This window comes from Meriones unguiculatus, chromosome 1 (genome assembly GCF_030254825.1).
Source record: "Meriones unguiculatus strain TT.TT164.6M chromosome 1, Bangor_MerUng_6.1, whole genome shotgun sequence".
Lineage (NCBI taxonomy): Eukaryota > Metazoa > Chordata > Mammalia > Rodentia > Muridae > Meriones > Meriones unguiculatus.
In genome coordinates, this window is record NC_083349.1 from 55,233,355 (window position 1) to 55,253,789 (window position 20,435).

Here is a 20,435-nt window from a genome sequence, read left to right on the forward strand (position 1 = left end):
GAAGGAAACTGCTTATGTGTACAGCCACCAGGTACCGCTCAGACTGTAGGCAACAAGAGACACTGTTTGGATTCGGCAATGCGTGACCTTTCATACTGGGGAACCGAGCTCAAAGGTCAGACGACAGGCAGCTGTCAATAATCAATGTGTAAGGTACTATATAAATGAGTAATGAGCATTCACCTTGACTCGTGAGCAGAAGGGTAATTCCACAATCTACTAAACACCCATTCCTATTATAGCCGCCATATGTAAGCCACAAAGCCCACCTCGAGGCCAGATAGAACATCAAGGCAAAAATGGGAAATGAGCTGACAGAGCCAGTTACGGGTTAAGCTTTAAGTACTTAATGCTCCTGAGCATCTGCACTCAGACAACCTGTATTCCTTCCCCACCCTGAGGATTCAGGTTGTTGGGGACAGTCCCCTTACAGGTCAGCCATTTATACGCATGTGCCTCAGATCTGTCACTAGACTTACCACTTGCCCTACGCTCCCACCTTGGGTGACACATGATGCCACATCCTTCACACATGTCTGAAGTGCCCTTCTTGCCTGGGTCTCCCACTCCTACCTTATCACAGCAAATATACCAATTCCTCCTCAATACCAGAAATACATGGTTGATTGCCTGTGGTGGAGACCAGGACCCTACTTTCTTGGTATCAAGGGGGAAATAAATAAACCCTGCCTAGCTCCCTTAACAACATCTGCTTAATGAACAAAATAGACGGTAGTGGCACTGAGGTTCAAAGCCAGGACCCTGCACATCTGCACATGCTAGACAACTGATCTACATCCTTAACCATATTAGAGGCTGGCTCTCTCTCTCTCTCTCTCTCTCTCTCTCTCTCCCTCCCTCCCTCCCCCTCTCTCTCTCTCTCTCTCTCTCTCTCTCTCTCTCTCTCTCTCTCTGTGTGTGTGTGTGTGTGTGTGTGTGATATTTAATGTAGCTCAAACTGACCTCCAGCTGCAGTCCAGTTTTGGGGTTATGGTGGTGCACTGGCCAGCAGCTGTAAGACACTTCCTAAGCTAAAGTTCTGTACAAAAGCAGGGCTCTACCTACCAACCCTGAGACCAACGTCAGAACCCTCTCTTCATTCAAGAAAATGAGTCATCCCTAGAGCACTGAGCTACTTTAGACAGGCCTGCTGGCAAGATGGGGCAATGGCAGGAATGACATCACCAAGACCTGAAACCTTAAAGAACAGATCAAGCCCCAGCTGCTAAATGACCCAACTTCTGTCCTTTCTCTCATCTGAACTCCTCTGGTGCACACTTCTGTCCCAGCGTGTGACGTGACCCCAGAGGATGGGGATGAGAGGCGGGATCTTCAGGGACAAGAGAAAGGGCAGAATTAGGTGGGGCAAGTCAGGAAGAATGAGACAGAAAAAGATCCAGGGTAGGAGTGACCAGCTTGAGGACTCCGACTCTGTGGACATGCTGGCATTTTCACATGACCAAAGCAGCCTGTCTCTGAAATCATCAGTTCTGCCCTGCTCCGGGTGGTTGGTGGGGACAGCAGCACAGCTTCACCTGCCAATATTCTTTTTCGAGTCTCCAGACTTCTATTTGAAGACGCCTCATGGGCTCTGTAATTCTTGCCCTCATTTCATTCTCTCTAACAATGATTACACTGGGTTGAGGATGGTATTCCACCAGGAGAATGCTTGCCAAGGATACACAAAGCACCACATAAAAGCAAGCATGACGGTACACCTGCAATCCCAGACCAGGGAGGTAGAGACAGGAGAGCTACGTCTCTACAGAGAGACTCTCTGTCAACAATAATGACAGTGACCAGTATTTACTATGACAGCCATGCCCAGGTCCTAACACTTGTATTCTTAGATCATCTAATCCTCTTCCGGGAAGTACTATTATTTTCACATCTGAGGCACTGAGTTGCTTTAGAGCTCGTCAGGATCCAGGAAGCAGCAGAGCCAAGACCGGAATCAAATAGCCTGAGAACAAAGCCCACACTTCTAGTCTCTCTCTGCATCCCTCAAGGAAGAGAGCCACATGCAACAAGAAGAGACCTATTCTCAGCTCCATCCATCAACCTTATAACCTTAAACAAACAACTCTCTGTGAGTCTTCTGTACCCACTGTAAAGCAAAGCTAGTCACCAATGTATGGTGTAGAAACTGAAGTCTTACATCTGCGATCCAGTCTGTCTGAAAGAACTGTCTAAAATGAAGCAAGAGTTCTAGGCCCGTGCTATCTACAGAATGGTCACTAAGCACAGAGAGCCACTGAGCATTCAACATATGGCCAAGAAACCGAATTTATACTAGTAGTCCATTTAAATCAATTTACATAGTTACAAGCAGCTAATGGCTACCATGCTGGACAAATGGGCTCTAGCCTATAAATGCCAGGAGAGCACGTACCATTTCCCTGTCATGGCTATATTCCTAGAACTCAGTACATTTCCTGGTGCTCAAAACTACCCACTGAGAAAATCAAAAGCAGAGCTCTGATGTTTCAATAGCATTTCATCTCCCTTCCAGGTATTGATTCTCCAGTGTTTCTGTCAGTGAGAGGAGAGCCCTGCCTGAAAAGGTGCCCCAGGCCGCCCCATGCAATCTGTCAAGGAGCCACCCACACCATGAAAGGTCTTCAGCAAAGCCAGTCAATCCCAGAAACTTGCACTTAGTAGTCCTGGCATATAGCTCACAGGCTTAGGAAAGCCAAGGCAAGCTATGAAAAAGCCCCTAAATGTTTCTAAACACCTATCTATGTGTAATCTATATGTAATTCACTGTCATTGCTAAGGGGAAATCCATCTTACATTATAACAATGTGAAGCTCTTTGAACAAGTTTATGACTACAAGCCAGCTAGGGGAAAAACAGTCCTCTAGGGTTAGAGCTACTATCCTGAAGCATTATCTCCACTGACCTCAGTGCTGGACACATCTGAACTTCTCACCTGTGTGTAAACCTTTTCTCTGAGGAAACTGTAGATTCTGGCAGACTTGTATTATCATGTTCTTTCAAGCACTTCTTGGTAGAAAAAAAATCAACATTTACTCTAAATATCCTATGTGCTGAGGACTGTGGTAGATGCTGAAAACAGAAAGATGACTATAATGTCTCCCTATAAGATGGCCACTGTCTAGAAAGAGTAAGATGTATGAAGGAGACATGGAGCTTTGGAGAAAGACATAGAGACAATGTTACACCGCAACGGATGAACATGCAAAAAACACCGCAAGGCTGCTGAGCAGTGAGCTCTGCCAGGATCCTAATACCATGCTTAGTTTAGGATTCTAGTGCTTCAGCAAAACACCATGACCACAAAGCAAGTCAGGGAGGAAAGGGTTTATTCAACTTACACTTCACCAACAAAGGAAGTCCAGACAAGGAACTCAAACAGAGCAGGGACCTGGAGGCAGGAGCTAATGCAGAGGCCACGGAGGGTGCTGATTATTGGTTGGCTCATCATGGTTTGCTCAATCTGCTTTCTGACAGAACCCAGGACCACCAGCCCATGGAAGGGCACCACCCACAATAAGGGAGGCCCTCCAATCACTAGTTAAGAAAATGCCCTAGAGGCTTGCTTACAGCCTGATCTTATGAAGACATTTTCTTAATCAAGGTCCCCTCCTCTCAGATGACTTCAGCTTGTGTCAAGCTGGCATAAAGCTATGCAGCATACATGCTTTGCACATAGCAGATCCTCAGTACAGAGAACTAAGCCAACACCTGACCAAGCGGGCTGAGTAAACTGAGACCCAGCTAGGCTAACAGACTTCTCAAGATAACCCATGTGGTGGTTATGTATGGGGCGAGATTCAGCTCCTGAGCCTCACCACTCATCCCAACAGTCCATGATGATGCTTCATGGTTCTCTTTCTGCATAGTGTGAGTCTAGGCTGCCTGCGGTTCTGTCTATCTCAAAATAAACCATGATTTATTTTTGTAAAACTGCATCATTGGGTCTGTCTGGAAGTCTAATGACTGTATGCCTGCTCTCTTAGAAACATGTATTAGTAACCACTCAGGCCTGGGGTTACACCAGAGTGGTAGAGCACATGCTAGCATTACCAAAGCTCTGGGTTCAACCCACAGCACCACAAAGGTGTGTGCGTGACGAGTATCTCTTGGGCATACACTCAATGTCGGAAGCATTAGTGAAGAACTTCACTAAAGAGATGAACTAAATTCTGATAAAATCAGAAACTGAACAGTTTTTCCTCTATCTCCTCAAATCCCACTAAAGAACTAAAGAGAAACTTGTTTCTTAATGGAAAGAATATAACAGACTCCAAGATATGGTAGCAGAGCCCAGGGAGACACAGCTGACTTGGGATCCTGCTTGGTCTACTCTGCTACACACCAGCTGGGAAGGAACCACTAAACAAGTGGCCAGCGCTGGCACAGAACCCGAGGAGTGCTCAGGAACTAGAGACATCAGTGATTGTCTGTCAGCAGAAGCCTCAGGCTCAGCAAATGTAGGCAGCAGCCATTAGAACAGTGGGACAGAGTGAAAGCCTTCAGAGCAAACAAGGTGACAGTAGCCCACTCCCCCCACACACACAAACACACAGACAGTCACATACACACAGACACACCACATACACACACACACACACACACAGAGAGAAAGAGAGAGAGAGAGAGCAGGCTTGAATCCTCTCTAGGAAAACCTTCTGTAGGAAAGCCCCAGAAATATCTACTGATACCCAGGCTTCTCCATGAGGAAATAATAAAAATGTTCTCTGCTGGGTAACCCTACACGGAAATTAACAGGTCCCTCCCACGTCCCACAGATGCCTGATCGACATTTAAGTGCCCACCCTTAAAACATAAATGAACAAGGAAGGATCAGCAAGCATGAGAAGATGGCTCCAAAGGGAAACACTGCAACCAAAATAAGCAGAAAGAGCGACTTGGAAGAAACAAAGACAAAGCAAAGATCAGCAGAAAATTTTCCAAAAGTAATCAAAAATAAAAATAAAGAAGCCAGACACTGTGAAGAACATCTGTAATGCCAGCAAGGAGACAGGCTGGAGGATCTGGAGTTCAAGTCTAGCCTAGGATATGGAGGAAAGGGAGGGAGAAGGCAGGGAGAGGAAAAGGAGAAGAAAAAGAGGAAAGGAGGGAAGGATAAAGGGAAATGTTGCCAGAACTGGGCATTCTTAGGAAGTAAAACATGCACACATACTTCATGTAAAAACACAAATATAAACATTCAAAAACTGAAAAAGGTTGAATATAAAGATATCCCTCAAAATATAAAACTAATAAAAAGAAAATAAGAAATTACAACTTTTAAAATTATGAACTCAATCCAGGAAGTCTAACTAACAGGAAGGACTTCTGAAGACAAAATACAGGACAATGGAGAAAAGAAAACCGAATATTCACACATAGAAAATTTCTCAGATTTTGAAGGATGGAAGCCTTCACCAAAAGAGCATAGCAAAGAGCAGGGCAGGATTTTCTTGTGTGTTTCAGAGACTGGTTTTCTCTAGTTCCAGAGTGCTTGGAGCTCACTGTATATCTGAAGATGGCCTTGCACTCCTGGCCCCCAAGGCCTCCACTCTCAAGTGCTGAGATGACAAGCATGCACTCTCATACCTGGCCCACACCAATAATTTTTAAAACTGGGAAATTTAAATATAGAAAATGAGAGAACAACCTAAACATTAACAAGTTCCCCATAAATGAGCAAAAATAAGAATGATATACTAATTTTCAGCCTCAATACTAGCACCTAAAGGACAGTGTAACAATGCCTTTATGGCTATAATGGAGGGATAAGGATGTGGTGTCACACACCTTTAATCCCAGCATGGGGTTGGGGGGTGTTCATAGAGGCAGCAGATCCCTGTGAATTCAAGGCCAGCTAGGTCAACATAGTGAGTTCCAGGTCAGCCAGGGATACAGAGATCATGTATCATGATGATGATGATGATAAGCTATAATGGAAAATGCCTTTACACCAAAAATTCTAGATAAGCCAAACCACCTGTCAAGTATGGGTAAAGGATAAGACCTCGAACTGTATGCAAGTTTGAAATGATCAGCTCCCACAGATCTTCTCTCAGAGGGCTAAGCAAGAAATCGAAATAGAGGCAGCAATCTGTTCATTGAGTCCAAGCAGGAGTCACGACGCCGGCCTACAGGTCAACCGTGAAGAACAGTGAAGAAGGGTGGAAGGCTTTGAAAAGGAGTGCTGGTGTGGGGCGTGTGACAAAATAAAAACACACTAGAACCACAGATGTTTGAAAATGCTGTGTAAGACTTTGGGGACTAAAATAGATAGATAGATAGATAGATAGATAGATAGATAGACAGACAGACAGACAGACAGACAGACAGACAGACAGACAGACAGACAGAAAGAAAGAAAGAAAGAAAGAAAGAAAGAAAGAAAGATAGATAGATAGATAACTTGAAGAAATAAGGTCATTAAGTCAGTAAATTACAAAAGAAAGTACTATTAAAGTATATAGTAAGGCTCAGACATAAACACTGTTCGCTCAGTCAAAACAATGTAACTATTTACTATCAATGTAACCAAAAACTGTGATGTTGCCATACTGAAAGGATGGAAAAGAGAAGCTGAGTTCTGGTAATTTGTAAGTATAATGGTGATATCAGGAAAAACAATACAGGGTGGAAAGGTACTGTAATAGAAAATAATAATAATAATAATAATAATAATAATGGCCCCTCAAAGTGTCTAGAACCTAAGCCCCAATAGTAGGAACAAGTTCAATTATGTGGCAAAGGGGAACTGAGGTTGCACATGGAATCAAGATCGCTAATCAGGGGGCTGAAGGGATGGCTCTGCAGCCAAGTGCATCTGCTGCTCTTTCAAAATAACAGAAGTTCAGTCGCCAGCACCCATATCAGGCAGCTTAGGACTGCCTATAACTCTAGCTCCAGGGGATCCAACAACTCTTCTAGCTTCTGCAGCTACCTGTATATACATGTGTGTGTGTGCGCGCACACACACACACACACACACGCACACACACACACATAGAGTAAATAAAGAGATAAATAAAGTGCCTTTTGGAAAATTAATTCTCTTCCTCCTTCCCGTCACCTTCCATTCATGCACACCTTTGCTGAGCTAATTACTTTTAAATAACTACATACTTCTCATCCTATGATTAGGAGTCTCCAGTTTCTATATTACATTCTATAGCAGTTTAGCTTCTACCAGAAAATAATTTTTTATAATAGTTTTTACTTGAAAGTATTTTATTTCCATAAACACTATTGTTTGAATACACTACGGTACGTACTTTGCAAAAATTAAAAGTACCTTTTAATGAAAAAAGGAGAAAAAAGATGGGAAATTTTTCTATTTTTAAAAGCTGCTAATCAACTAATGTTAAGATGGGGGATTGTCCTAGATCATCTAGGTGGCCCATGGTAATTACCAAGCTCCTTAATGGTGGAAGAGGGAATCAGGTAATGGTGAGACAGGAACGATCAGAGCCACTGGCAGAATGGCTCGATCAGCTGGCACTGGCCCTGGCTGTGCTGGCTAGCTTTATGACAACCTGACACAGACTGAAGTCATCTGGGGCAAGAACCTCAATTAAAAAAAAAAAAAAAATCCCTCCATAATGTCAATCTGTAGCAAGCCCATAGGGTATTTTCTTAATCAGTGATTGAAGTGGAAGGGTCCAGCCCACTGTGGATGGTGCTATCCCTGGGCAGGTAGACCCGGATTCTATAAGAAAGCAGGCTGAGCAAGCCTTGGGAAGCAAGCCAGTTAGTAGCAGCCCTCATGACCTCTGTCTGCATCAGCTCCTGTCTCCAAGTTCCTACTCTGTTGAGTTCCTGTCCTGGCTTCCCTCAGTGATGGACTGTGATACAGAAGTGTAAGGCAAATAAAACCCTTTCCTCCTCAACTTGCTTTGTGGTCACGGTGTTCTGTTGCAGCAACAGAAATCGAAAGATGCTGGCTTTGAAGACAGAGGAAGCCTTGGGTAGAAAATGTAGGCAGCCTCTGGAAGATGGCACCAGTGAGCAATCAGGCTCATCTCACAGGAAGCACACAGTCAGACCAACGCTGTGACTTTAGCCCTGTGAGACCTTTCTCAGAGTCCTAGAAGAAGCTACCAGAAGTCTGGGTTGCTGAACATCACTGAGCCTATGGGCTTTGTTCCTGCAGCAATGGAAACTCTGCTCAGTGACCGACTCTAGGGAATGGGTTACCAGGATGATACTGCCTCCTTTATGTCTTCACATTGTTCTCAGAGTATTAATTCCATGTGTGTGTTTATGTGTATGTGTGTGAAAGACAGTCAGAGACCAAGAGAGGCAGAGGGAGACAGAGGGAGTGTGTGTGTGTGTGTGTGTGTGTATAACACTTAGATACAGATTCCTCTCTTTTTCCAGATCTCACAATATGGTTTAAGAAGACCAGTAAAACAGCAAAAATAACAGAAACAGGTAAGCAGAGAAATAAATGTCTCTCAGATATGAGGGAGTCTCAAAGCAGGAGGCACCACAAAAAGAGGCAAAGGCCACTGGTGAAGGAACAAACCTTAGTGTGAGAAAAGCCTGGCCTTGAGGATGTGGAAGAGCCAGCAAGTAAGTCTGGAAGGTAGTTCTCAACAGCAACAGGTCTGAGGTCTTCCCTACTCCTCCCTTCTCCAGCTGGGTTCCAGACTGCTGTGAATACTTGGAGAGAGCCCAAGATAAACACAGCATTTTCCTGGACCATCAATTGCATTAAAGAGCAAAGCAATGTAAACACATTTACACTAAAATCGGCACAAATATTATAGAGCTGAAAACAAAATTCAGGTAGATTTTTAGTATAAAAACTGGAGACTTCAAGGTACCTTCTTGACTTTGATGGCCCCTTTAGACACTGAACTCGCTGACTACTGAGCACCAAGACTCAATCTTGGAGTTGGAGAGACAGCTCCGCAATGGAGAGTGCTTCCCATTCTTGCATAAGACCTGAGTTCAATTCCCAGCACCCATGTTAGATGACTCAAAACTGCCGATAGCTCCAGCTCCCAGAGATCTGACACCCTCTCCTGACCTCCAAGGCATCTGCGGAGGCATGCACATACACACACACTAGATTAAACAAAATGTTTAAGAGACTCAATCTCGGTAATAAATCTGGAACCAAAGGACATTATGATCATCACCAGTACGCTTCCACCACAGCATGCAGAATTTCACACCAGCAACCTGTCCGTGTGTGATTCTGCCCAAGGTGGGCCCAGGGTACCCCTGAGTTCAACCCAACAGCCCCGGGAAAGGTAACAGGTATCCCATTCTTTTCTAGAGGGTTCTGTATACTGCTACAGCTACTTGGGTTGGTGTAGCATTGGAAACACGAAACCACCACACCGAATTCTCCCCGGATGCACTCTCTCGGGAGCAGCCTGCCAGCTTCCTACCCCTAAGCATTACCAGACTCACTGACAAGAGACCCCCATCCACCATTAGCCCCTGCAGAGTGGAAGCCTTCTTTAACCTCTGAGCCGTCTCTCCAGCGAGTATAGGCCTTCTTATAAAACACACTGATGATAGTTCTTCCATCAAAGGAAGTCAAGAGACAGGATACATCTCTCGGGACAGGGTGTCCCTGTGGTTCACAATATAAGGGTGGAAACTTTTTCTGCTGTTATAGCTGGTTTTGTTTTTAAAACAATAACCACATAACAGAGACCTTGGAGAAAAAAAACTTTTTTTCTAAAAAGAGCTGCTACTGACCAAAGACAAGAAAGGAGAGACAAAAATCAATAAGAGGCCACACAGAAATAAAACAGTTTAATTAAGTTTGGGTTTTTTTTGTTTTGTTGTGTAAAATACACATATTAAAAAAGACTAAACTGCTTTTAAATTAAGAACAGAGAATATGAAATTTTAATGAGACAATAATATATTAGAACACACTACAAAGAAGTAATGCTAACAGGATGAGGGAAGACAGCAGGGGGAAGGACACAACAGGAAGAGAGAAAAAAAAGAAATGGCTAGAGGAAGAAGATGCAGAAGGGGGAAAAAATTCCTTGAAAGCAACAAAATCCGGGGCTTCACAATGTGCCTGAAACAGGAATCCTGAATACAGACAGACTTCCTAGTACCCATGAGCCAGCCAGAGAAAGGCATGCTGCTGGCCTGGGCCACAGGCTGCAAAGTGTTGTCATCTTTTCTCCTTGCCTTTGAATGGTTAATGTTCTGGTTATCCACTGCTCATAGCCCCTTCACTGCTCACGGAAACACTATGAGACTTAGCACAGCGCATGTCACAGGCTAGAGCCGTCCCATCTCCCAAAGACGAGCCGCAATTCAGGAGCCTGGGTCTCCAGCTCTCTCCTCTGAAAAGGCAACACGTGAAATGTTCTCTCATAAAATGCATGATGGAAGTTAGAGAGGGAAATGCTGCCTGCATTAAAAAAGAGGTTTATTCCATGGAAAACTTTAGCTTTGTATTGAAATTTTTTTAAAAAGCACATACATCAAAAAGAAACTATAATTTCAGCAGAACTGGACTCAACATCACCTTTCCCCAGCATCACCCCCGGCACACCTGAATCCCCATGTGTTCAAGTTCTGCCTGCTCCAGCTAAAGGTCTTGCTTGGCTCTGAACCAAGCGGCTTCAGCCTCATTCTACAGAGAGTCAGCAGGAAGAATCTAAGGCAGGATCAGTGCAGTCAACACCTCCCCAGTTCCACACCCACATGAGCACATGCATGCACACAAAGAAGAAAACCTATACACATACACAGAGATACACATGTACATACACACTCATACAACTCTCACAACTCACACATGCACACACACACAAAAAAACATACACACGTACACAGAGACACAAATGAACACACACACACACACACACACACACACGTCTAAGCAAAGGTGCTCTGTTCCTTTCTTCTTCACTCCAAGGACACAGGAATGCTCTACTCTTGGCTCCAGAGGCTGAAGCCATGGCGTCTCCAGCCTCCCCTTCATCTCCTTTCCTCCTCACTCATCTTCCCATCATTGGCTCCCATCACTGAAGGGAGGCTTTCCTCTTGAGCATAAATCCCATATTCTTATCCCCCTCTGCATCTTGCTAGCTGGGTGACCTCAGACAAATGACCAAACTTCCCAACCACTCTCTCCTCCGGGAAGGCTGCTAAACAGATTCATCACAGGAGTCCCCCTCCTCATATTCCCAATATTTAAATGTTCACTTGTGCAATCATAAATAAAACATAGACTGGGAGAGAATGAATTATAGACACCCTTTCCCCGGCAATCTGTCATCCCATCCTCACCTCCCCCCCACACACCAACTCACTCTGAGGTCTGCATCTCTCACTCTGGATCATTCTAGCTCTGAATTATTTACATACTCTAAAACCACATGAATCGCACCAATCAAGGAAAGGGTAGTCTGAATCCAACAGAAGCTCGAGTTCTAAAGTGCTTTTTTAGTACTGTTGCTAAATACTGAGAATTTAACATCCGACTAGCAAACAGGAAAGAATGTAAAATCACCATCACAAAATGTACTTGTGACTTTAAATTATGGAGTGCTATTGGGAACCCCAGAAAGTCACTGCTCTGAAGCCTCCCCCTGTACCAACGAGATAGGATAAGCCACAAGCTCAAGGCCCAGAGCGTGCTGACCAGAACCAACGCCAGCCAGCTGTTCCACCTCTGGCACAACCGTTTTAGCCATTTGTTCTTTTAGGATCACCCATTCCCCTTCAAGACAGACTAGTTAAATACTAAACTGCCAGTGGGTGCCCTCTGCTTCCACATCCAGAAAAGGGTCCAGAGAGGGTGGAGCTGGGGTGACCAGAATGCTACCAGTGCCGCACAGACAAAGCTGGGGCCCTATCCATCCGCACTCTGCTATCTGCACTCAACTCTATTTTGGAGAATAAAAAGAAGAGCTGAACGGGTCTTTGTTCTGCCAGGAAGAAGAAATTTTCTTTTCTTCTTTGCCATTCATTATTCCAACCCCATCCCAATATTCCAAATCTCTTCACAAAGTTTACAGAAACTCAACTGCTTTACGAAAAAAGAAAAAAAGGTAAGAGGAAGACAGAGCCAACAAAAGGGGGGGTCTACGGCGGAGGGTGATGGTCTTTCACCATACAAGGTAAGCAGCATCTCACTCAGGTACCAACCGCCTGCAGGGAAGGCCCCAGACAGTTATCACAGGTCCTCAAGCTGAGAAATATGCCATCTTTGACCCCTCCCCACCCCTGACAAGAACTAGCCCTTCCCTAACCTTCTTCAAAAGTGCCTGGGGGAAGGGTGGCCCAACAGACCACCCTTTCCCCTCAGGCTCAAGAGGGAGACCTCTGGCTGGGCTGGCATGGAGTTATTTAAGGCAGCAGGGGAGGGTGGGGCAGAAAACTGTTGGCACTATCTTCCTCCTCCACCCCTCCCCCTCCCGCCAACACACACACACACACCTCACTCTGTAGACATCTCACTCACTAAAGGCTGAAGCTATAAAATCTCCAAATGTCTGTTTTCTGTCATTGACACTGCTGTCCCCTTCTGCTGTCCACCCCACTTCTAATCCACCCTTGAATCACCACCAGGCTATCTTTCCAACCACACTCCAATCTAAACAGAGGTATTCAAAAATCAAAAAAGCATGGGGTCAAACAAGCCTTCACCTAGAAAGAAAAAAGACACACCATGGGGGGGGGGGGGGGCTGGAGGGTAGAGGGAGAAATGCAGGCAGAGGCCTAACATGCCCGGTAGTTCTATGGTGTCTCTAGGTGAGCCTCCCGCCTACTGACAGTGAAATCAATTTGAGCAATTTCAGTAGGTCGGCCCTGTGACTGTGACAACGGGGGCATCCCAGAGCTCATCGATTCAAACAAAAATCCAAAGGCTCATCTAGAACATGCTGGGGAAACCCTCGGACTGGATGAAACGAGCCCGCTCAGAGGGATCCCTTCTGCTTTTATGTAGCCGTGCATAATAAATTCTATCTGCCCAGAAAAAGCATGCACTGACGAATTTCAAAGCCGTAGTATGACAAGCAGAGGTTCCAGGATACAGAATTCGACAGCACATCGCCCTTCAGAGGAGCATAATGACTTTAAGCCTGTTTTCCCTTCTATCTTGAATGTCACTACGGCTTATCTGGGAAACCACGCTGGAAAGCAGGAAGAGATTGCCCGGGAAATAGGAGAAAGGAGTAGCTTTCGGTCCCTTTGGTAATGGGCTGCCTTGCAAGATGCTGTCATCCACGAGAAGGATGAAGGGCCTGGATGATGAGCGGAGGCAAGATATCCCCGGACACACACCCACCAGCATGCGCCGGTACAGACGGGTCTGGGCCAGCAGCGTATAGTCCTTGCGCCCCTCCTGCCGCCGCCCTCGGCTTTGGGGACTGAGGGGTTACTGATGAATGAACACACCTGAGATGCCTCCATCCCGACTCCCAATCCCTCCTTCCTCCTCTGTCCGCTGCAGAGGAGACCCTCAGTAGTTTCACTTTCCAAGGCAAAACCCACCCGGTTTCTCCCGTCTCCATCCACCCACACTGCAGCCAGCCTCAGGAGGGCGGATATTCTCTCCTAGCAGAGGCCATGATCGCGCTTACCTTCACCTACCAAAAACGAAAAGGCATAAAGAAACCTGGAGTCCCCCAAGCTCCCCGCGTCCTAGCAACTTTCCTTGAAGGGATGTGGGACACAGGGAGCAGGCGGGAGGCACGGCTCTGCGGGGGTCCCCCGCGGCCACCCGGGGATGCTCTGGGGAAGGGGGGGCCCAGGTCCCTCCAACAGCTGGCCCTTTAAAAGCACCTCCTCCCCGCGCGGAACAAAGGCGCCGCTCCGGGGACCCGCTGCGCCCGCCCGGGAACCGCCGCTGGAGAGCGCAGCCGCCGCCCGCTTACCTCGCCGATCTCCGGCAAGGGTTGCGCGCGTCCAGCCCGGCCCGCGCTCCACGCTGCAGTCAGCCCCGCTCTGTTTTTCTGCTACTCAGAGCTGACTTCACCGACACTCCGCGGCCGGCCAATGGGCGGCGGCGACCAGCCCCTCATTAACATGGCCTGGAACCATCCACTCCGGCAGCGCCCAGGGGGCGGGGCCTGGCCGGCCGTGACAGGAAGGGGCGTGTGCGCCAATGGGGAGGCGAGGAAGAGTCCGCCGCCGAGCCTGCGTCCCCGGGAGCGGGGCGCGCGCCCGCGGGGCCCCCCCCGGATCGCGCGCGCGCACCCGCTAACCCTTTCTGCCCTGGTCTGGCCGCGAGGGCCTCCAGACGCTGGTCCTGTGGTCTCTCTAAGGGTTTGCCCAAAGGGAGCTTGAAAGGAGCAGTAAGCATAAAACAGCAGCCAGTGTGTCCTAGCTATACATAAATTATTTGACCCTGTGCGTCTGTAAAACGCCACGATAATTCCCCTCGGTAGACTGTAGTGAACGGCATGTTTAACATTGGAAAGACTTTTGTATGAAGCTTGCTCACCGGCGCTGTCACTCCGGTTATGTTCTACCAAACAGGTGCCTAATGCTTCCTACTTTCTCATTTGATTTTTCATAGCCTTGTGAGCGAGACCCTATTAATAGTTTCTTTTGTTTTAGTCTTTTTTTTTTTTTTGAGACAGACGCTCATGTATGCTAGAGTGGCCTCAAACTCACTGTGTAAGCCAAGGATGACCCTGAACCTCTCATCTTACCTCCACCTTCTGAGTGCTGGAATTACCGGACCCTCCCCACCCCCACCCCCAAGCCATCCTCCTCACCCAGCCTCTGGAGCGATAGGATTACGGGCTGCACCACTCTGCTGGCCTGGCACTGAGATTTTTATTCATGCAACCTCTATTCAAGGCTCAGTGGGCGTGGAAGAGCGGAGCCCTGGGGCTACTAAAAGGACCCTCCCCTTAAGAGGCTTACTTTTGAGGGAGGGACAAACAAACCGGATCGCCTGTAAAGGAGCTAGAGTGATAACCTAGCTCAGGTAAAGACAGGGCAGGGTATGCAGTTTTGTCCCTAGGACATCCCTAGGTGTCCTGGTCAGGGTTTTTATTGCTGCAACAAAACACCTCGAACGAAGCAACTTGGGGAGGATAAGGATTTATTTGGCTTACACTTCCACAGCACTGTTCATCATCAAAGAAGTCGGACAGGATCTCAAGCAGGGCCGGAAGCTGGAAGCAGGAGCTGATGCAGGGGCCGTGGAGGGTTGCTGTTTATTGGCTTGCTCTCCACGGCTTGCTCAGCCTGCTTTCCCACAGATCCCAGGACCAAGATGGCCCCACCCACAATGGGCTGCAAGTTTTGCCTACAGCCCCATTTCACGGAGGCATTTTCTTAATTGAGGCTCCCTCCTCTCAGAAGACCTTAGCCTGTGTCAAACTGACGTCAAACTAACCAACACAGGAGGACACTCACCCTTCGGGCTGAACACAACTAATTCTTTTCAGCTGCCTTTGGCAAGAATTTCCAGCCCAAGCATGTCCCCAGTCAGCAGGCTGTGTGGCCAGGAAAGGACACAACTTGGTGACAGCACAGGCAAGGGGAACCCGGTCTGTAAAGGATCTTAGGTATCAGGGGACAGTGACAAGTCCTTGCTGAGCACCTGCCGTCCTCCACTGTGTTGTTTGTTTGTTTGTTTGTTTGTTTGTTTTTATTAATTGAAGACTCCTAGAGAGTTCTGAGAGCTGACTCTGTAAGCAAGAAGCCACCAGAGAACCCAGGAATTCCTCGGCCCAGGGCTTTGCCTCACCCAGACCTCATCCTACTGCTTTGCAAAACACTGTCAATACTAGAAGATTATCCAAAGAGGTAGGAAATAAAAGGCAGAGAAAGTCAGTCTGTTATCTGCTTACCAAATCCAAGCAACAAGATTTAGAATTAAAAAAAAAAAAAAAAAAAAAGTCAGAACAATTCAAATGTTCAGTTTGGGTGGATTGGTTAAGAAAATACAACCATTTGACAGAATGCCAGGCAGCTATGAAAAATGGGGAAGTACTTGGGTAATTTTTTTTTTAAAAAGTGGGGGAAGGCTTCGGAGTTGGCTTAGCAGTCCGGAACACTTATTCTCTTGCAGAGGACCTGGGTTCACTTTCTAGCACACACGTGGTGCCTCACAGCATAGCAAGCCATCATGCCCAGCTGTTGACTTAGCTTATGTCACTGAATGTGAAAGTTGATTGAAAACTGAGGTGTAAAATCCCATTAGAATTTTTCCTTTGCCTGGGTATGACGGAACATGCCTGTAATCTCAACACTTTGGGAGGTAGAGGCAGGCAGAGGCCAGCCTGGTCTACAAAGTGAGTCCAGGACAGCCAAGGCTACATTGAGAAACTCTGTCTCAAAAAACATTTTTTTTTCCTCTGGAATTATGTATAATTATTTTTGTCCATCTTTGTTTTTCTGATTTTTCCTTTATAAACATCTATCAAGCTGGGTGGTGGTGGTGCACACCTTTAATCCCAGTACTTGAGAGACAGAGGCAGGAGGATCTCTATGAATTCAAGGCCAACCTGGTTTACAGAGTTAGTTCCAGAACAGCCAAGACTATATAGTGAAACCCTGTCTCAAAAAACAAAATAAACAAACAAATAAACAAAAACCTATAAAATTGCCTGGTACCGGTGGTGCATGCAATCCCAGCACTCTGGGAGGCAGAGGCAGGTGGAGCTCTGTGAGTTCTAGGCCAGCTTAGTCTACAAAGCCAAGAACAGGACAGCCAAGGCTACACTGAGAAACCCTGTCTCAAAAAAACAAAAACAAAAACAAAATCTATAAAATTGTCCAGTGGAAATTAAAAAAATAATAACTTTAAAATGAAACACCAGACTGTCGAGGGAAATTTGAACTCTAGTCAAGGCCATTCCCAGAAGTGAAAAATTAACTCAAGGTACCTAAAATATAGCTGAAGTCTTGAAGTCATTCCTTAGTAGCTTCTGTAGCTGGAAAGCATACAAGATGGTGTCTAAAAGAAATAGAGAAATCTGGGAAGAACAGGAAGGTGGCAAGTGGGAGAAAAAGAGAGAAAGCAAAGTCTTCTACCACAAAACCTACCTCAGAGATCTCTTTCATGAAGACCAGAATATGGTAGCTCACTCCTGTAATACCAATGTTTGCAAGGGTGAGGCTGAAATTCAAAGTCAGCTTGGGCTACCCAGTGAGACCCTGTCTCAAAGAGCAGCTCCCAAACTGTGCTCTAATAATAGTTCATAATAAAAGCAACCTAAGAGATCATTAAGTTTAATTATACCAACTCATCCCTATCTCCAGCCATTCACTGATTCATACGTGGCAAGAGTAAGACCTGCCTCCCTGCTGCCTCAAGGGGAGGCCCAAGGAAGCAGTGACCCAGTCAAGTTCATGTAGGCTGTGCTGGCTAGTTTTGTGTCAACTTGACACACGCTATCATCATCAGAGAGAAGGGAGTCTCAGTTAAGATTAGGCGTCCATCATACTGGGCTGTAGGGCATTTTCTTAGTGATTGATACGGGAGGACCCAGCCCACAGCAGGTGATGCCATCCCTGGTCTGGTGATCCTGGGTTCTATAGAAAAGCCGGTTGAGCAAGCCATGATGAACAAGGCAGTAAGCAGCACCCCTCCATGGCCTCAACATCAGCTTCTGCCTCCAGGTCCCTGCCCTGTTTGAGTTCTTGCCCTGACTTCCTTCAACAACAGACTATGATGTGGAAGCGTAAACCAAATAAACCTTTTCCTACCCAAGTTGTTTTTGGTCATGGAGTTTCATCACAGCAACAGGAACCATGACTAGGACATGGGCCAAGACTCACAGTAAAGGCAAGCAGCCGATAATGAGAAATATCCCACGCTGAATTCAACGCTGTGATCGCCTACATCTCAGAGTTCTTTGTGTTTATACAAAAGATCCTGCATTTTTATTTTGAACTAGACACTTGGGTTAAGGACATAGCTCAGTGGTAGAGTTAGGCCCCTGGTTTGATTAAAGAACTGGGCCCTATAAATTATGTAACTTGTTTTAAGGAGAGGAGATGCCAAAGCCTAAACAGTACATTCATGATCGAGCTTATGGCAGCGGTTCTCAACCTTCCTGAAACCGCCACCCTTTAATACAGCTCCTCATGCTGTGGTGACTCCTCAGAGCCACAAAACTAGTTCATTACTACTTCATAACTGGAATTTTTCTACTATTATGAATCATAATGTAAGTACCTGATATGCGGGATCTCTGATGAGACCCCCAACGAGGTCACAGCGCACAGGTTGAGAAGCACTGGTCTAGAGTGGCACGTAGCATTCTCTATATTCCCAGCAGCCCAGGGATATGGGAAGGCCTCTGATTTCCAACCCCACAATACTTCATGCTTTTCTCTCATGTGAGACTTAGTATATCCGGCATGAACTCATGTGTATTTCTGTGTAGTCTTATTCCTCACCCCCTCTCTACACAGATTGAAATGCTGCAAGGCCTCAGCCTGTGTCTGTTCGTCCCAATGGGGCTTACTTATGACTGTTCCTCACACACTGCAAACAAAATTTCACCTAGGTTTAATTTTATCTTATTAGTAATTCCTTATTTTCTCTTCAGGTGGCTCAGCTTGTTCCCAGTGTCCCTACTACTGGAAAGAGAAATAAAAACATGATACAAGAGAGTCATGCACAGAAACCAGAGTCATCACCAGTTCTAACATCCTTCCACAGGCCATCTGCATAAGGAATCAAGAGACAGAGAAACAAGGTTTTACTGACAAGTGCCAGGAAATACACACACACAGACACACACACACACATACACACATACACAGAGAGAGAGAGAGAGAGAGAGAGAGAGAGAGAGAGAGAGAGAGCAAGAGCTCAGTGCCTGGGTTCCATCCCCAGCACCACAGAAAGGCAAACAAACAAACAAACAAACAAAAAAACAAAAAACAAACAAAAAAAAACTTGATGGAAAGTCACTTCCAAAAATTCCACATTCTTTGAAAGTCTTTGGCCATAGACACTGCCTTAGGGAAACTTGGAGAGATGAATGAAGATTGGTCAGGACACGTCTATGGAGCCAGGTAGAAACTAACAAGAGCAATAGGGATGAATACTCAGGATAAATAGAAATCACTAACCCTAAGATTCCAGTTACCAGGCTTGTGTTCATCAACTCAACAAACATTCATCCAAATGTGTTTTGTGCTGTTCCTTGGGTGAAGGTGTGCATACACAGCAGAACCCCAAGTGCTGTATTGTTTTTAACCAAGTGTGTAAGGGTTGGCTTAGACATTTTCACATGCTGTTAGATAGTCAAACTAAATATGATTTTTTTTTAAATGTCCCAAATGGAACTTGGCAGAAATCAGTATGTACTGCTGTCAACCACTGTGTGGACACGGTGTGTGGCTGGTGTGTGACCCTACAGCAAGGTCCACAACCCTTGGCTAGAGACTCAGCAGGTAGAAGACCTGCTGAAGGCACTGCTAAGAGATGCATCTTTTCTGACTGGGACTGGAGAGTGATTGGTTGGAACAGCTGAGCTTCAGAAGACTTTCTACCGTAAAGTAACTTACCAAGGAAATTGAGAAAAACAACGCTTAGGGTGTCAACTCTAAAAGGGGCCTTCTGATTGAGGCTGGAGAGAGAGGGGGAGGGAACTGGGAAGGAGGAATATGGGAAGGTTGGCACTGAGAGAGAACGAATAGGGAACCTGGAGAGCCAGGGAGACGTGTTGGATGATCTTGGAGAAAAATACAGCAACTTAAAAAATGGGGCAACTCTCTTACTAAGCAAATGTAAATTTAATAAGGGTTTTAAACATCATCAGCAATGACGATTAAAGAGAACAACCGACATTCTGGAAGCTGCGGGAGACTTATCAGAGGTAATTGAAAGAGTTCACTGAGGGACTCGTTTCAGAAGACCAAATTAAGTCACAAGGATGTCTTGGGATGGGAAATTCTGCTTCTTGAGCATTTATCAAAAGGAATACTGAGGGGAAAGAACAGAAGGAAGACGGCTGGGGTATCCCCAAGGTTCCAGTGCTTTTATTACCGCAGCACACCTGTCCTGTCCCAAACCTGGTTGTTTTGTCCCCACTCAGTACAGCCTAATACTTTTGTTACCTCAACTCATTACCCAGAACAGCAGGGCAGTCTCTAGGCCATGAATCTCAGGGATCTTACTACCTGCTTCCCCGACTAGCTGACCCCAACAGTTCATCTTGAGCACAAACACACTGGTAAAAAGAAGTATGGGAAAGTCACCTGTTCCCAGGGGCTTTTGGCTATCAGAGAAGGGTTTGCATGGACTGCTGGTTCTGCAGGTAAGAAGGAAATAATCAGGCCGGGAATATAAGTTCAGTGATAGAGTGCTTGCCTAGCATGCCTATAAGGCCCTAAGTTCAATTCCCAGCACCAAAATGAATGAATGAATGAATGAATGAATGAATGAATGAATGTGGCTCTTGTTTTCCTTTTTGGAGAGCTTACTGTCAATACCCTTTCTCTGGGCTGCATCCAGCTGTGGAAGCATAGTT

At 46.0% G+C, this 20,435-nt stretch overlaps 1 protein-coding gene across 4 annotated transcripts in view; it reads right to left on the reverse strand.

The window, feature by feature from the left end:
* The window catches only part of Sorbs1 (sorbin and SH3 domain containing 1), a 226,129-nt gene extending 212,071 nt beyond the window's left edge, over positions 1-14,058 (reverse strand). For 2 of the 4 annotated variants that reach the window (XM_060389143.1, XM_060389165.1), the window contains exon 1: positions 13,863-14,058. The gene's annotated coding sequence lies outside the window, so the exon portion shown is untranslated. Of the gene's footprint in view, positions 1-13,568; positions 13,667-13,862 lie in introns of those variants that run through there. The other 2 variants (XM_060389157.1, XM_060389149.1) reach the window with 2 other exon arrangements.
* Between the last annotated feature and the right edge of the window lie 6,377 nt (positions 14,059-20,435).